Raw genomic sequence first — 19,542 nt, forward strand, 5'->3', positions numbered from 1 at the left:
ACTGTTTGTGATTAATTTAATCACAGTTTAAACCAGTTTATATATTAATGTTACTTTTCCACACCATTCAAAACAATAGACAACAGTCATGGAATTAGCCCACAATAATAATACAAAAAACATATCATTTCTGTGCCCAAAGGTGTTTTAATTAAAAATAAATACACAATACTAGGAGAAAAGCTTCAGTGTGCTTTTTTGGAACACAAACATATAGCCAATAATATTATTGTTTATACTTTTGAAAAAATCCCCTGTAGTAAATTAAATAAATTACCAAATGAATAAAGTATTAAATAAAATAATTAATTACCAAACGAAAAAAAATATATTTTTAGACCTGTACATGCCGTTTCCTTACACAAACTTTAATTAGACTGAATGACATTATCAGAATGTTCTGCACTTTTTTCACATTCATCAGAACTATTTGCCCAATGCGGAGTTCACTTTCAGAAAATGAGCTTTGGAACATTTTAAAACATTTAAATATTTGAAATCTAACCCTATTTACCTCGGATCCATTTGCTGAGCTTCTTCAGAAAATGTAAATTGCGTAAATTGCGAAAGTAACCTGTCTAATTTCAATGAATTGTCTCAATACTCTCCCCATTTTACCAACTCTTCGGAGGAAAAAAATTAGCGATATTTGGGATGCGAAAGGTACACAATTAGCAATAAACACACATTTGTACTGGAAACACACTCTGTATGGAAACAGCTTAAGGGCAGATTTATTTTGCTATAAACCAAAAATTATGCAAAAAAGTGTTTTTTTAGGCATGACGTCATCATGCACACCATTTTATCGATAAAAGGCCATTTGAATGGAAACAGGCTGAAGACAAATTTTCCAAACTTTTTCTTACGCATTTTCAATTTTCGATAACAACATAGCATGAAAAGAGGATGGAAACAAGGCTACTGTCGTCTTTTTACCCTGCACTGTCATTTTTATGTTTGTTTTTGTTTTTTGTAGGGAGAGAGCCATTTTAATTCAAACTTGAGGCAGTGCAGGCAGCAATAGAGCGTTCTGCTTCCTGCCCAGAGAGCAGCTAATAATTGGTTCCCTCATACTCGCTCGCTGTATACCCTGTTAAACAGATGCAGTTGTTCAGTTTGTTGGTCATCTTTTTTTCAGGATTTTCTTTTCATTTTCTCCCCCTTTCTGCTTCTGCAAACAGAGGTGAAACCCGAGTCCACATCTGTGTTTGGGTTGAGGATGGAGAGGCTGTAAAGATCTGGATGAATGAAAGAAAGGTTTGAGTTTTTAGGAGCCTGAGAAACAAAGACTCTCATTTATTACTCCCTTAATGAAAGCTGCTGCCAGCCCTCTGCCATAATGGTTTAATTTCACCTCTTGATCCCCTGGATTAGTCTGTGTGAGGCTGGAACACAAAGGGGGAGAGATGAAGGAGCTGTCAGGTTTATTTTATAGTTCTCACAGAGTTTTGATTCAGATGAATATTTTGTGTCTTTTTGTGTTGGATATTGAAAGCATAAAGAAAAGAAAGATTGTATTAGTTTGCATGGTAGAAAACCTGTTGAAATTTGTCGTGAGATTGTGGCATCCAATGTCTGGTCTTATAAATTAATTACTTTTTTAAAAGAGCCATGACACCATCCTGGTCTCATGAAATTACGTGAGCTACCAAGCAAGATAATAATGCTGGAATAAGTGTGTATATGTAGGTGGTCTGTAATACAAGTTTTACAATGATTTTTCTTTTTTCAAATCATGTGTTAAAGTAAAAATATTTTGAGATCATAACAGAGGGGTTGAGTAATTGAGGAAAAATACGTGTTTATAAAGTCATAATAAGCAATTGTACTTGTGATTTTTATGAAATTAATAAAACATTCTCCTGCTCTCTAACACTGGTGAAAAACAATTATTAGGCATTACCAGAAGTTATGATGTGACCTTATTTTTGATAAGAGTTATGAACATTGGGGTGTTTTATGTTACAAATATATTAATAATGTTTATTGCATTATTTAAGTTTCACTTAATACCTGGAACATGGTCACTATATGAAACTCTGGCAACCACAGCAGCCATTTTTTTTAAGTGTAACTATGAGCATTGCCTTAGCAAGAGCCACAAACAAGCATTTATTAGCATGTAATTAATTTACATTTTTGGCAAAAAAAAAAAAATGATTGTAACCTGTTGAATTTTTTGTTCAATGTCATGATTTCATTGACAAATGTTCAATTTCTTTTATTGTCTGAGATTGAAAGTTAAAACATGGCTTAGAGACTAATGTTCTGACTCATTGAGCCATGGTGCATGTCCAGGTGATGCATGTCCAGGAAGTGACATTATATCCTGTCCTCTCTTGAGTACACTATGAATACAATTGAATGAAAAAGGCAAAAATATAAAAGCCACTAAAAACATGATTACAATCACAACTCACTTTCAGATAATTAGTGTGGTTTCAACCTCAATAAGTTTTAACATCCTGTACCTGAACCAGTTTTCCTCTACCCCCAATATATATATCACCAATATCTGACTGACTAAATGCAGCATTTCCTCCTCAACTGGACTGATTTTAAACTGCTCGTTGTATGCAATCAGCTCACCTCAGAAAATCAAGGTTTGGGACAGCGGGTGGGCTGACTAATGTTATTAGACCATTAATATTTAATCAAAAAGCAGTTGGTCAGGTGTTTTTTTACCATGGCAGTCAGGGGAATATCTTTGTTGTGTGAAGTCTCTCTCTCTCTCATTAAGACTGAGTTATGACCTCTTCACCAATGCAGAATCGTCACAAACCCCTATTTCACTGTGCCATTGCATAAATGTAACCTCCGCTTAGGCAGAAAAGAGCCGGCCCATACAGGAAGAATGAAATGTGACCATGTCTGCTTGCTGTTTATATCCACACACAAAATAAAGATGGTAATAACATGGTATATTGATATTCCATGACATGCTTTTGTATGTATATTACATATATTACAAATAAATTATAATCAATATTTTTTTTTCTTTAATTACCATATTCATGCACTGTAGAATGGACTTTTCCATTATGGGGCACTAGTAGCCCCTGGATTTGATTTTCATGGGCATTTTTCTACCTTTATTAGCTTGTGTTTTTTTTTTTGTCTTACCATATGAAAAATATACTGTTTCATCAAGTCTATTACATGAATTGAATCAGTCTATCAATTCTTTAACATACAATTGTAATAATAAAAGACAAGATATGGATCTAACAAATAAATGAAGTGGTCATTTTTAATTTTGGGGACTTATTTGTCACTTTTGTGTAAGTTTTGCCCCGTGCTTTATTTTTGACACCGATAGTACATTGTATATTTCTATTTTCATAATGTGGTACGTCTTTTGATAGGGCTGTTGTGTATTCAGGTCAGCATGTGTGTCTCTTTGTGTGTGTTTCTGGAGAGGAAGGGCTTGGAGGTAATTAAGTATTGATTTCTAAGCATGCAGGGTGATGGGGAATGGGTGGCTTGGCCCTGATCACAGCAGGTTGCCTGATTGGGGGTGTCTGTATTACAGCAGAGTGCTATAGGGGTGAGCATGGCTCCTGGCCAGAGCGGCTGCTGCCTAATTATAGCAGATTAATTAGTGACTCTTGCCCATGTGGTCATCCACTACCTTGATTATGTTGCCTGCACAAGCTTTTGATAGTAGACAGATGGAAAAGTTTATAACAATCCAGTAGTTAATATATTATATTATGAGTTTTGCTAGATTTGGGCACATGTGAAATTTGTCATTTGGTGTGCCACTGGAGGTGACAAACATAATGCTTTTTGTCGACAACTCTTGAGCTCTGCAAGACTGTTCTTCCATTGGCAAAATTCTGAATCACATATTACCATACTACACCAAAATTTCTTCCATATGTAAATGTTAGAAATGTTACGAATATAATGTTTGTATGTGATTCCAAATTTAGCCATTGTTTGCACAGACAGGTAGTTCTGCCTCAAACTTACACCATTGGTTGATTGGTTGAAGTTGACATGTCAGAGCGCTCAAACAGATTGCAATGTTTTGAAGGCGCCACAGAGTTTAATTTTCATAGTCCACCAATGAATGGCTTACTTATAGTTTTCTCTGCTCATTCAACTGGGATAGGAGCGGGAGAGAAGTTAAAGTATTTTTACCGACATGATGATATGGGAAATCGAAAAGGTGCTTTCAAAAGTTCATGTACTCTGAAATCAACCCCATTCAGAGCTTCTCATAATACGTTGCGTGAACAACTTCCAAAACACGGGTTATGATCCCATGGGAACCAGAAAGTAATAGCTTTTACATAAAACAATGGTGAGTGTGATTCAGAGGTTTGCATTTAATACAAATTTTACTGATGGTTAGGTTTAGGTTTTGGGTTAGGGTCTAGATTTAGTAAAATATGCTTTTCTATTGAATGTATTACAGCAGTTACAGGAATATATACAACTGGCTTTTGTCCACTCTGTGGAAATTTTACCTGGAAACTGGAGCTCATACGTGCCCATGCTAAGTCATTGTAATTATTTAAACAACAAATGCATCAAAGTAAGCTAAGCTTGGAAAACCAGGAGATTCAACACACAGATCAAGATCATTATACACATTGTTTAATTTACACTCTGAGGCACTAATTTTGTTGATTTTGACACATTCGTTTGCGGTAGACCTTTCTGTTTTTCAGTCTAAATTCTTTAGTAACAAACCTACACATACACATAACATTTTTCAGTGTTGCAGCTTCTAGCCATTAATTTTTCCTTGGTGATGTGGAGATTGCTTTAATTGGCCGTAGTGGAATGGCCATCTATAATCTCGAAGGTCTGCCATGGCGGTCGACCATCTGGGCTTTTATGACTCTGATATTGTACCATCTCCCGGGGCTTTGCATTTCATGCCCATTGGCATGCTCGCGCATATCTAGACACAAATCTGTTCACTTTTAGAGCAGTAGTTTCTATGCGGCAAGCAGCCGGTCCATGAGCAACCATAAAATCATGTTAGTGTCCTGCTTCAGCCAAATAGGAGCCAAAGTGCTAGTGTGCATCTAAAAGTGGTCACGGTTGTTAAACAGAATATGTTTGTGCCACTTATTTGGACAAACTCAGACTTTGGGTCATTAAAAATATTCATTAACAGACGGTCATTGGTAGATAAACAGACTTTGGGAAATATCCCTGATGGCATACGTACATTACCCAGACATCTATTTGATTTGTGTGTTTACATCTGGAAGCCGTAATTTTTAGGTTGATTACTCATATGCACTACGTCTATAATATTCTCCTCTCGGTTGTCAATACGTCGTTTAGCAAATTAGCAAAAGTTTGTGATAAAGAATGTTTGTAAATCTGATCTTTTTAAAATGCAATGCTTTTGAGTAATGCTCTTAATCAGACTTCTCGGAGATGTGTGCTATCTGGACAAATTGATTTATTCCAAGCATCACATCAAATAACAGTCCAGCCTCTGCTTTATAAGCTCTGCACATCTGTCTATCATCACTCATATGCCTCCATTGTTTTCACCCCCCTCCACCCCATCACCACAAGTTTAGGTCCCATCCTGCCTCAAGGGTAATCTCTTATCCCCTGCCTTGATCGCCTTCTTGGCAAGATAACCAAATTATCTCTATGTTCGTATTAATTACGTATTTCTTATTAATACTGTGGCTAAAATAACTTAAAATGATCACACATGTCAACTGTGGGATTTGTGTCATATTCCAAGTCTTCTCAATGTATTGGATAAGATTAGGTTATCCAAAAAATAAAAAGAATTCTATGAGAAAATTATTTCTCATTTACTTTAACAGTGGCACTCATGTTCAGGTGAGAACTTGTGTTGTTTTAAGCACTAAACCCACAGTTTTCATAAGGGAGGTGCCAGATCATGTCAGGGGAGGCATGGAGATTGATGATAATTTCACCAAGTAAATACAATATAACATACAATAAAAATGCATCGTGAAGATACATGAAAATGATAATGATTGGCATAATGGACCACAGTCCAGTTTAATAAACCGTAGCTCTATGGTGTTATAATACTGTTAATGTAGAGATCTAAATATGCATATCACGACAGTGCATCCATGTACTGTTTGCGCTAGCGCAAATCTCTCTGCTCGCACACGGACATCCTTGGCTCTCGCTCAAAACTGAACTGATTTTTTATCATTCTATTTTTTGCTTTCATTGAGGACAGAATACATGACACCCAAAACCTAGTTAGAGTTTTAGATTTAGCAATTGTCAAAAAAACAACTGACTATCTCCAGGAGTCTATATATATCTTTCCAAAAGCCTACTACTCTCCTAGTTTCATTGTGTGAACCCTGGATCACCACACTAATTTTAGTCTTCCATACCCTGGAATGAAAGGCAAATCCCCACCAACCATTTCTGATGCACCAATTCCAACTCAGTGATAATTTCCCACAGTGGAACGTTGGTCCTTTTGTCTCATCCAGCCCCCTGGTCCGTCTAACAAGGCAGTGTGATGAGGCATATGTGTGTGATGCTTGAATCAGGCATGTGCACCATTGTTCCAGATTTATCTGAAAATTAAAGTGTCTCTGCAAGAGATGGAGAGAGAGAGAGAGAGAGAGAGAGAGAGAGAGAGAGAGAAAGAAATGAAGGGAAAAGATGAGTTAGAGACATTTTACCTCCAGCTGAAGCACTTTCTCCCAACACATGTACACATCCACGTTCTAACCAGCAGCACCAGAGTCATCCTTTCCTGACGGCCACAGACAGGTGGATATACACATAAGCACTCGCTCTATTGCACTCTTAATGGGGCCTACGTTGACTCAGATCATTATCTGGATCTTCCTCCTCTTTTCCTCCCTCTTTTTATGTCAAGCTGTTGCCTTGTCCATTCTCTTGGCTGAAAGTGATAAAAAAAAACACTCTGATCTGAGTGTCTCTCGTTGTTAGTCTCAAACTCACCCTTAGCCGAATTCATCTCTCTCTCTCTCTCTCTCTCTCTCTCTCTCTCTCTCATTCACCCATCCTCTGTTTTCTGAAAATGTAGTGAATCTGCAAATGCACTGACTAGAGACTAGAGTGTGATAATGAGGATCCCATGGTGATGTACAGAGTTGGCGAGGTACATTAATAGGGTGTATGAATGGGTGGAGTCCACCCCTACTGATGTGCCCAAGCAGCAAGACGCCCACTCTATGTTGGCGTAAATAGCAGCTTTGGTCCATGGTCTCAAAGGAGAGTTTCTGTAGACATACTTTAGTTCATTTTTTAAGAAACCGCAATGTTAACATGCTCAAATTCTAAACTAGATGTTTAGGTTTTCTGAAGAAAATGTAAGTATTGCTTGCCCATGCGAAACTCGCCACCAAGATGCAAGGGTGTTTGCCAGGACATTGCAGTGTTCTGAATGATTTTTAGCTTTGCAGGGTTGCTAGATAGTGGAAAGGCTGTTCTGGGTGGTTGCATACTGGCCAAAATAGCTGACTCTGACTTGACTCTCTGTGATTTTCTGTATCCACAGTGAAAACAGAAACATTGATTATGCATTTATTTATTTTTGAAGAGAACAGATGAACAACAGAGACACCACACGAAGCAAATTAATGATTTTTTCCCTCGCAGTGAGAGCGAAGGCCACTAAAACATGACATATGAACAATGCAATATTAAGAAAAAATTTAAAATACGATTAAAATATGAACAGAAAACATAAAAAATGAACTGAGCAAAACTCAATCAACAACTCAAACCTTCCTCCTGCTCTGCATCGACTTAAACTTGGTGCTCGCCTGTGTGAAATCAAACGCATCAAGGGAGACTGATGCTGAGGCAATTGTCATTAGATTTTGCGTCTTTGCCTCGGACAGACAACTTGGCAGTTTTAATTTGGTTCTGGAGGCTGAACCCGCGCTCTGCTGCCACACTGGAGACTGGAATTACCAGCGCTACTTCAGCCAAAGTTTTGAAGTCGGGAAACATTTCTCCCAGGGAAGCGATCAAAAGTTTGCATGACTCTCTGAATGTAGGATATCCCGATCCTGCAAGCACTCACTTCACCGGAGGAAATCCCGCAGCATGTGCGCCTTCTGCATCAGTGGCATAGCCGCACCCCTCTGTGACCCGTAGTGATCCAAAAGCATCCAGGCCATAGCTCTTCAATGCATTGTCATAACCCAGATAGCGAGATGCATTGAGTACGGTGTCGAGGTCAGTGATGAGGCCCACATGCTCCAAAGGGAATCTTTTTCTGATAGATTTGGTGACCTCCACAATGTACTCTGTGCGCAAAACTAAAAAGCTCTGCGTGTCTGCCTGCGTCAGCGTTATGCCACAGAATTCGCCGTCTTGTAAAGCCTCGTTGAATTTCGTCTCCGCCTCACCTGGCCCATTCACGATAGGTTGGAGGGATGAGATGTTAACATTTTCTTTTTGGAACGTGAGATTCACGTTGACCACCCGTGAAGCTTCGATGTGGCTATGGCTAATTTTCTGATCATTCAAAGCTTTTTTCTGCAATGTCGTGCACCCTCTGACAAATCCATTACTCATGTTAGCTTTTATGCAGATGTTGCAGAACATTTTGCCACCTTCCCTCCTCAGCCACGTGAACTCCTGCTCCCACTAAGCCCGGTACTCCCTCCTGACCACTTGCTTGCCCCATAACATTAACTGCCGGTGACTGATAAATGTTGTCTGTTGTTAGTCCTTCATCCTCCACTGCATCTGCATCAGCCCCTCATTTTTTCACCTCTTTTATCAACAACATCGCAACTATTTGGCTGTTTGAAGAAACTTTTCACACTCAGCTGCAGTGACATTTTTACAATTGTATGTAGCGGTGACTAAAGCTACACAGGACAAAGACGTCATGCACTGAGAACAAAGACGAGACAATACTAGATAATAGCTAATTAATATGTGCACTCGCCAACAGCTGGACAGGGGCAGGAATTACAGTTACAAGTTACAATAGATCACCCTCTGTGTAATCCGTCAAAATGACTTTTTCCATCACTGCTATATAATATCGGTCAATGATGGAAAATATTCAGTTAATGCGACCTCTGATAACATTTTATGTTTGAAGGGAAAATGCAACCTCTGAATCACTCTAGTGACTTTTCAACACAGGACCTGAACCCGGGTCTCCCATGCTGCCGACGTAACAAGCTTTCGGTATATTAAGAATACTTAATCTCAAAGAGAATATAACTGACCTTTTTTTTTATTCTATGTTAGCAGTACTTTCTAGACTCTTAATTTTTTTATTTCTTTTTTCATTTTCATTTTTCTTTTCAAGGGTTCTTTACAGGTAAAAAAAATAAATAAATCAAGAATAATTTTCACTGTATATATTTTTTTTGGAGATGATCAATTTCTGTTTGGTGCTCATTAACAATTTCTGAAACGCTGAGGGCTGGATACCAATTTCATTTTCGCAGATTTTCATCGATTATTTTACAATTTGGGTGAGTCACAGCACATATAATTAATTGGAAATTGATGTCACATTATAGGTGGAGTGGTGGTGGCGTAGTGGGCTAAAGCACATAACTGGTAATCAGAAGGTTGCTGGTTCGATCCCCACAGCCACCACCATTGTGTCCTTGAGCAAGACTCCAGGTTGCTTCGGGAGGATTGTCCCTGTAATAAGTGCACTGTAAGTTGCTTTGGATAAAAGTGTCTGCCAAATGCATAATTATGTTATAGGTGTACAGGTATAAGTGTTTTGGTTTCTTTGCACATTTAAGCACCAGTACATAGATGTTTTTCTGAGGGACTAGGTAATTAAAAGTTCTTCTAATGGAAAGAGCTTATCCTATGGTTGACTGTAAGATCCTCCTTGGTTCTAATTGGGGCCTTTATTTTTAAGGCTGTTGCCTGTTACTGGCTCTGGTGCATGTTGCTGGCTGATCGACGCTTAATCCTGTGTCTCATTATAGCTGTAACTGTATCTGAGGCCCCCTAGGTCTCCCACTGGCTTTCAACCTAGATACCTGCCCTCCCATGCATCACAGCAACACCTGTTTTACCTCACAGTTTCTCTGTTTTCACTGGAGTCGTAGTAAGGTGAGCGCTGAAAATAGCTTGCCCCACTTTCCTTTTCTTTAATGTGTAAATGAAGCTCTTGTGAGACAGACTTTGTCGTCTTTTATGTTGGTTTCTGTCTCGGAAACCATCCGCCATTTGGAGTTGTGTGAAGACGTGTGTTTTATTCAAGTGTTCTTTTTTAAGTTGCCTCTGGCTGTGAGACACTTTCAAGGTTCTGGGTGAAGTTGAAGATTACACACTTAAGCTTTAACCAGAATATGAAGCTTAATCTGAAAATGAAAGTGGAAACACTAGGATTGGGCGATATAAAAATGGAAATTGTATCCTGATATTTTTCTGCCTTTTGACAAAATGCTAAATATTTGTCGAAAATATTGTATTAGCACTAAAATAGCTTAAAAGTAACAAAACTGTTTCCCCCTATTTTTCACTTATGCCTTATAAACACGGAATAATGATATGTAATATTTGTATTTATATGCACCAATTTACAACAAAACATTGTTTTCCTGCATATATATTTACTATAACAAACAGTGTGTACATAAACTACAACTTAACTTTACACTCCTGAATAGTATTATAATACAAAATTATTTAATACTGAAATAATATTTCAATCATATTTACCTTATTTACACCTTGAGCCTTTCATTTGGTGGAAAACTGAAAGTGCAGTGTATCTGTGTACAATGCTCCTTATTACAAATTTGTATAAAAACTTGTAGCAGTTGCAAACTCACTCCGAGACCGCTATCCTATTGCAAAATCTTGCAATTACATTGTGAATATTCTCTCTATATACATTTATATTTTTATTAGGAATGTCAATCAATTAAAATCTTTAATTAAATTAATTATACACTATGCTGATTAATTAATCAGCTGTATATGAACACAAAAACGCATCCTCATCTTGTCCTGTCTGCTGCCAGTGTGGTTTTTTGCCTGTTCAGCTGGAGTTGCACATACTGCCCCCTGCTGACTAAGCCTCGTTAAAAACTTGAAGGCAGTTATTCAAGCATGAAAGGGATAGTTCACCCAAAAAGGAAAATTCTGTCATCATTTACTCACTCTCATGCCATCCCAGATGTTTATGACTTTCTTCAGCAAAACACAAACCAAGATTTTTAGAACTATATTTCAGCGTTATAGGTCCTCACAATGCAAGTGAATGGTGATAAGACATTTCTAGCTCCAACAATCCCATAAATGAACTAGAGGTAATCCAAAAAACTCCAGTGGTTAAATCCAAATGTTCTGAAGCAAGATAATAGGTGTGGTAAATCTCTACTTTCACTTTTACATTTGACAGTCACGTGTGGTGCCTGTATAGTTTCACTATCAAATCTGAAAGTTAAAGTTAAAGTGGAGATTTTGGCACTTATTTTTATCAAGCACACTGTATTAATCACTGCATTTTTAGCCCCAAATGTATATATACAGTATAGAGAAGCTATATATATGTATGTGTGTGTATGTATATATATATATATATATATATATATATATATATATATATATATATATATGGCTCCACAAGGCCATGATTCTGAAGGGCTAGGACTCTTGTCTTTGTTTAAAGGTGATCTGTTCCTTGGCATCTGATGTCCACCTTGAAACCACTAAAACCAGCTTAGAGCTAAAATATGTGGTGTATCAGTGTTGAGCGACAGATACACTGTTTCACTCTGAAACACTAAACCAGGAAAACGGGAGCCTCAAAAGAGACGCCTGCTGGTCTGAGTGACATCTGTAATATCCTGCTGTCTGTCACACACACACACACACACACACACACACACACACACACACACACACACACACACACACACACACACACACACACACACACACACACACACACACACACATGCACTTGTATTGCTCGGCTTAATGTCATGATCTCTTAGGGTCGATGTTGAGTATTAGTGTCTAAGAGAAACTGACATGCATGGCAGAATATATGTTATAATCAGAAATATTTGTTTGTTATTATAATTCTTCTGTCAGCATTTACTCTCATGTTGTTCTAAACCCATATGACTTACTTTCCTGGAACACAAAAGGAGATCATTTCCATATAGGTTTTTTTTCTCTCCATATAATGAAAGTAAATTGTGGTTTTGGAAGTAAATGATGACAGAATTTTCATTTAATCTAATTTGGTGCTTTGTTATATTCTCTTGTTAGAATCACATCCTCCTGTGAAAAATCTAGGCCGTAATTGCGATATTTTACACCAGCCAGTAACAATATTCTGGGATCGGTGTCTTGCATTAAAATGACAGAGAACAGAGACAATCATTTCGTTATGTGATGCGTGAACATTTGATGATCTCTTCGTTTAGTGTCCTTTTGTCAGGCGATTTGCTTTGTACTTATGTTTGGTCTGCTGTTCTAACAGCGACAGCTCGACTGGAAAATGGGCTCAGTGATATATTATTACATCAAACTTAAAATCTGGTCAAATTCAAGTGACTATTCTTATTGTTTTCAATGGAAGGAATAAGCCACTAAAGGACATGTGTTCTTTACTTAAGCCACTAAAGGACATGTGTTCACCACTTAACCAATTACCATGGTTAAGTGGTGTCATTAGGCGTTAAACAAATCAGAGCTCCTTAAACCCTCTTAACTGTGTTAAAATCATTTTATCGCATGACCTTAAGTAGTGAATTACACTATTTTATAAAACCGCTGCAAAAGCAATAAGATAAGAGACACCAATGTTTCATTAATAATACTATTAAATATGTCATCACACAATTGTAAATGTAAAAAAAAAAAGAAATTTAAATGTCTAGCCTAACTGTAGGTTGTTTATGGTTTGTTAAAAGGCCACTGGATTATTTTATCATAGTATTGTAATTACGATCGGTGCATTTGTTAATGGAAATGGTTTGGAAAGTAAATGAAAATACAAAATGCATTTATTAAAAAATAAAATGCACAATGCAAATAAGTCAAGCAGCTATTTAAATTCCTTACCTTGGAGTAAAATTGTTGTTTGCTGGTTTGAAAGAGGCAGTACATTAGTTTGAGTGTTACAGTCTAGTAGTTTTAGCACCCGCTGAAACGTAAGAGAGTGCTGACCTTGAAGTCTCCCTCTCTCAGGCATACACCCAGTCAAACTGCTGCAAAAAGAGGCGCTATTCCAAATGATAGGCTGTAAACATTTTAACACAAAGTCTTTATTACTTTTGCGATGCCAGCCATTAAACGTCTGAAGTCCCTTTACAGACAGTCTCTCCCGCTGTTGAAAAGTGCCCACATTATAGCGGCCAGCACAGGAGAATGGGCTCACTTGCCATCAGGAACAACAAAAACAATCCAAAGAGCAAGAGAAGGAGAGTGTCTGGTACCCTGCTGTTAGTTTGCTGCTACTGAGTTTCAGCATGGCATTAGGAAGTTGCATTAGCAGAGAGTCTGTTTACCACAACAAGGCACAATCAGGCCCCTGCGTGAGCATTTTATAATACTTTGTCATGCAGATTTTGTTGTGATGGTGGCCCGCTTGTGTTTTAATGTCAAGCATGCTTGTGAAAAAATGCATTATTTCAAATTTCTTTGTTCGATAAAGTGCTCTCAATTCAGGTGGTAAATTGAACAGTGCACACTATGAGAAAATAAAGTAGGCCTATAGTTATTAAATAAATGAAATAATGTTTTTATTGTGTGATGTGGTAAAAGACAAGCCCCTGCTGTGTCTGAAAAGGCCCCTCCATCTTTTGAGAGTACTTTACTGCCTTTAAAGAAGTATTTAAGCCTTAAAAAATTAACATTCAGATTCATAATTTACTCACACCTCATGTGAAAATCTTGACGTCTTGTTTACAGTGTTTACGCGAGAGCTTGCATTGTTTTAGCGATAATCAACACAAGCCACTGTGAATGAGGTTTTTTCAATTGTGTTGTGTCTTAGAACACTTGGAATATGACACACAATTCACATGATCTGCTTTCATGATACTTTTGGGATCTTTTTTTACCTTTAAATTGAGCCCCTATCATCTGCCATTGTATTGAAAAGACGGACCGGAATATTAATAAAAAGTTATCTTCTTTTTCTTCAACCCCATAAGAAACTCAGGTTTGGAACCACATGAAGGGTGAGTAAATTTACAGAATTTTTATTTTGTTTCTTTTTGAGAAAAAACAACAACAAGCATTCAAATACACAATGGTTTTACTATCAAAGCTGACTGCAAATTGGTTTTCAGAAATGTTTTCAGTTCATTATTATTATTTTTCTGTCTTTCACACCAACACAAACAAAAGGTAAATAAACATAAAGGCACATACATGCCACACACAGCTTAGAAGGTTGTAGAGAGTGGACACACACGCCTGAAGATACTACTACAGCATATTTGAGATAAGAAAGTTAAGTTGGATTTTTAGAAATGCATTGGATCTCTTGTCATTTGGTTAATATTTATGTAAAGTATTTAAAGAGCTATTAGTGTCACATTTGTTTTTGTTTTTCCTGCAGGTTTAATTGGTTTTAGAAAGTAACTTCAATGTCAATTAATTGGTAATCTAATTACTTTCCAGATGAAGTAATTAGTAAAGTAATCTAATTACAATATCACAAAAGTAATTAGTAATCAGTAGTGGATTACTTTTTAAAGTAACTTACCCAACACTGTTTTTGGGTAAATTATTCCTTTCAGTTATGATAGTGGTGGCCAATATTCTGTGATTTGAAAAGTTACAGTTTGCCAGTCTGACCAATGAGAGTACAAAGAATTTACAATTATTTTCTAAAACAATTTGAAAGTGTTTTCGTCTTGTATTCCAAAAATTACCATTCTCATTCTTAAACAACATCAATTTACTTCCATCTATATGATGAAAGATATTTTGTCTTGTTTATAGAGAAATAATAATAATAATAATAAAAAGTAGTTTTAAGTATGTTTAGACATTTTACTGCAAATACTTTTTATTTATTTTATTATATGATATGATTTAGTAATAAAACTGTAATTTGTAATTAATGTAATGTTCCAGGTTCAGTACAAGTTAAGCTCATTAGCTTAAGCTATTAGCTTAGCATTTGTAGCATAATGTTGATTACCACAAAAATGTATTTTCTTTAAAAAAAAAACAAGCAAATGGGGATCATTTTTGGAAGGTTTAAACATAAATGTGAAAATTGTAATTTTCTAAAAGCACTTAAATAAATTCTTATGTTAAATCTTGTGTATTATTTGAACTGTAATGTTGTTTAAAATATAATTTTTACTGATATTCGATTACATCGTCATGGTAACAAAGTTGTAATATTGGCTATAACTTTACACAGAAAAGATTAGTAAGTGATTTTATAACACTGAAATCACATTTACACCCATATTGTTTAGGTCTTGTGGCTAAACTTTTGAAACAGTATTTTAACATTCAAAAATTGGCCCCAATTCACTTCCATTGAAGATGCCTCTTTGTAACCTTGACTTTTTTTTTAAAGAAAAGGAGGAATGAGTCAAAATACATTTTTGTGGTAATCAACATTATGCGACAAATGCTGTCGATTGAGCTAAACTTGTGTTAACCAGGAATATTCCTTTAATGAATCAGGCACCTTTTTTTCTTATATTCTGAAACCATGTCAAAATCCCGGTTTCAATTTTACCTGGTGCTTGAAATTCAGACACTCAGGAACGCATAGATCAGACATGTAATCAGACTGTAAATGCCATGTTGCCACAACAGGCAAACCAATGAATTGCATAGTCTGGGGCAGTGGTGGCTCAGTGGTTGAGGCTCAGGGTTACTGACCAGAAGGTTGGGGGTTCAAGCCCCAGCACCACCAACATGCCACTGTTGGGCCCTTGAGCAAGGCACTTAACTCCAGGTTGCTCTGGGGGGGATTGTCCCTGTATTAAGTGCACTGTAAGTTGCTTTGGATAAAAGCGTCTGCCAAATGCGTAAATGTAAATAGTCTGTGCTAAGTACCAAACATGGGTTAATGAGATAAATCAACCAATGTGAATCTTGTATCAGTTGTATTCATGAGTTTGACATTTAGAATCTATTTCCAGCACTGTGCATTGATGCAAATCCTGATGATTTATTGGAGTAATGTTTCAGCTGTAGTCTGGCATGTTCAGCACTTGCATTCGCACGGAGACTGCAGTCCTGTGTAAACTTGTGAAAGCTGTGGGAATCATCTCAAACGCCTACAATCTGGGTCAAAAACCAGCTCATTAATGCCAGTTATCATACTCCCTACAACTGTTGTATCCTCTGCCATGTTGTCCATCATTCTGACAATAGCGACTCTCTAATGGCTGTATAATAGGCTGCAATTGGTGGAGAGAAGATGTTTGTAAATTTTTAGGAAGTGACAGCCCAAAATCCTTTTGGAAGGCACTTGAGTTGCACAAGACTTTCTGCTCCACTTACTTCATATTCATGTGCACATGGGAGAACAGAAATGTAAGTTAATGCAAATAATTTTCCTTAACAATTCACAATAAAGTTCTATAGATCAATCCCGTCATTTACGTACAGCACATTAACAGTAAGTGGTGGCAGAAAGATGGCAAACTGGTGTGTTAGATTTGACAGATTAGACAGCTAGTGCTAGCTAGATAATATAAAATATAATTAGCCTTCATGTTCAAAGCTTGCTAGGTTTGGGTATGCTGTTGCTAGTAAACAGTATGACACCAAGCCATCAAAAATATTCTTATCTATATTTTTATTTTAATGATGTGAGTTAAAGGTCTATGTCATCATGGACTTGTCATACCTAATGGTGTGGATGCAGCATGATTCAAAATCAATAGTTTTCTGTTACAGATGCCTTTGTAGAAATTCACTATTCACAACCAGCAATGATCAGTTCAATCCAAGAGTGAAAGTGTCCAATAACAAGACGATTAATGAAATGAAGTGTGTAGTATTCACCTGATCATGTGATTCTAAAATGCCACCCCCCATGAGGGCGCCCCTCCCCCATGTAGAATAAAACAGCATTTATAAGGTTACTGATATGACTACAGTCCTCATCTTATGTGAGTGGTCTGCTGAACTACTGAATGCACCTTCAATAACATACCTGAAATAAAATGTTTGCTGCAAAGCCATGATTTGGAAATGCGCTCCTCGGTCCAGTCAGCTCCTTTTATGGATTTAAGCCACAGCCTTCTACGAGAGACCAAAGGAATCCAGTAAAAGTCAAGCCCTTGTTTTTTGTCATTGCTATTTTGACAGAAAACAGCGCAGCATAAAATTTCTTTAAGCTTAACCAGACAATTTAAGGGTAACAGCTAACTTTTTGAGGATTGTGAAGACTTTTTTAACGCCGGTCTTATTGCTATACTCCCTTCCAAAAATTGAGAGTTCACTGCAAATCTGCCGCTAACTTGCTGCAAATTTCACATGCAAATGACTTTGCGGCAAACTTGTGGCAACTTGTCTATTGTTGCCAAAGGTTTTCCGGAGGTTCACCACTACCGGTGAAGTGCTGCAAACTTTTGGCAAACATTTGCAGCGGATCACAAGCTCATTTGCATGTGAATATAACAAGCAGCAAATTTACAGCAGATTTGTGGCAAGTTTGCAGCTAGTTTAGATTTTTTGTGAGGTGTGAGAGGGAGGTGGTGATGTTGCCAAAGTATTGGTCTATTAGTTATCATTAATAAATGTGTTAGATACTGTAAACAATGAACAGTATAATTTTTTATAGCATTTATTGTGGATAATGCTTGGATAATGTTCTTGTTAATTCATGTTAGTTCATAATGCAGTATTTAATTTTAACTAGGCATGTGACAGTATCAAATGTTCACATTACAATATTTGCTGAAGCTTTTATCACGGCATACTGTATTATTACAGTATTGAATTACGTTACAAAAACGGTTGAAATATAAACAAACTTTTTGTTCTCTTAATAACAAATTTAATTACTCTTTCAATACCAAACTGGCCTTCAAATTAACAGCTAATGAAGAACTTTGAATAGAACCTTCAATGTTTCTAAAACTACCATCAACACCATAGATACGTAACCAAATATAACATTTAGTTGACATATTTATATTTAAATAGTTATTATGTCATGGTCATTACAGATCAGTAGGCTACACACCTACAACTTGTCTTGTTGAGGCTAATGTTAAAGTAAGGCAAGACTAATTTTATCAAGCTAGCTCCTTGTCTACAATAATAGTACGCATGTTTTTTTCTGTATAGCAAGCTAGTTGCTAATTATAGCTAGGCGCTAGCTACAAATTTAATAACCGCAAGTTCAGTCACACTGTGTGGAAATGTACGTTTGCGTGGCGCTCTAACTTAAAAATGAATATTGAAATCATGGCTGTGCCACATTGCCATTATTGATTACAAGACTTAGTATTATAACGCATACGTTAAAGTGTAGCTAGCAGAGTTTAAGTTTATGTCAACTTGAAAGCAAGCTACACATTATATGAAAATGGCAACAACAGTTTACATTCTTTGTCATCTTAGTTGTCAATTACAGTAGCTAGTTGCCTCTTGTAGTGTTGTCTCTCAGTTTTCAAAAACAGTTTGGAAAAACGAGCAGAAGTTTCACAACTTACCTTTATGTTGCGGAATTGAACAGAATGATTGTCACGTAAATGAGCGAACATTTTGGAGGTTTTCCCGTGTTTTGCTGCCGCTTTTCTGACGCATGTTTTACACAAAGAGAAACCATCACTCCCTCTGCATTTTTATGGATCCCAGAATACTTCCACTCTACTGTCTTAACCCTACTAGAAGGCAGATAAAGGGTCTGCTGCGTTCCTCCTTCAGCCATGCTTCTAGTCCATGCTGGTTTGTTTACATCAGAGTGCGCATGAGTCATTTGAGCCGCATACACGCAGTGTTGTAAGTCTCGATTCGTTGATGGAATAAAAGCTTCTGTGCGATCAGAAAAACCTAAACAATTTGGCTTAAAGGTTATCTAGAATTGTCTATTGTATTTTGAAGTACCCACGATAACAATATTGTGTATGTTAATTACCGTGATGTACCGTATACATAATATACAAATTACCATATACAAATTTTAATTTTGAAAATGCATTGGTATATGTTAAAATTAACATGAACCAAACTTAAGTGCTGTAATAGTATTGTTCATTGTTAATTGATGTTGAATACAACCCTGTTGTAAAATGTTACCGAATGTTCTTCTTTCACAGCTTAAAGGACAAATTCAAACATGCAAACAAGCCTTTACTTCAAACTTGACATGGTTTACATTTTTAATTTATAAATTAAATTGATGATTTAATTATTAAAAAGTAAATTGAGTAAACAATGACATAATTTGCATTTTTTTGGGTGAATGATCTCTTCAGAAAGTCTACAGTAAGTACTTTTTTGTGTCTTTGGTCCTCGATAGAAAAGCAGAGAGGCTTTTGAAACCCAATCCAGTCAGAAATGACAGAAACATGGATTAAAGTTTTTTGAGCTGGAATTCGGTTAATCTGTGGGTTTTCAGAGGGACAGGAAGGGCAG

At 36.7% G+C, this 19,542-nt stretch overlaps 1 protein-coding gene and 1 long non-coding RNA gene across 2 annotated transcripts in view; one reads left to right on the forward strand and one right to left on the reverse strand.

The window, feature by feature from the left end:
* LOC127645599 (ephrin type-B receptor 1-B-like) overlaps positions 1–19,542 on the forward strand; it is a 323,036-nt gene that overhangs the window by 11,183 nt on the left and 292,311 nt on the right. The gene's annotated exons all lie outside the window — the stretch shown is intronic.
* Positions 99–18,819, reverse strand: LOC127645606 (uncharacterized). The gene is made up of 4 exons (XR_007970792.1): positions 18,618–18,819; positions 17,111–17,199; positions 6,398–6,575; positions 99–1,241 (listed from the first exon to the last, which is right to left on the reverse strand). It is a non-coding gene; the product is annotated as an uncharacterized LOC127645606 (long non-coding RNA).

The sequence above is a fragment of the Xyrauchen texanus genome, chromosome 6 (genome assembly GCF_025860055.1).
Source record: "Xyrauchen texanus isolate HMW12.3.18 chromosome 6, RBS_HiC_50CHRs, whole genome shotgun sequence".
Taxonomy (NCBI): domain Eukaryota; kingdom Metazoa; phylum Chordata; class Actinopteri; order Cypriniformes; family Catostomidae; genus Xyrauchen; species Xyrauchen texanus.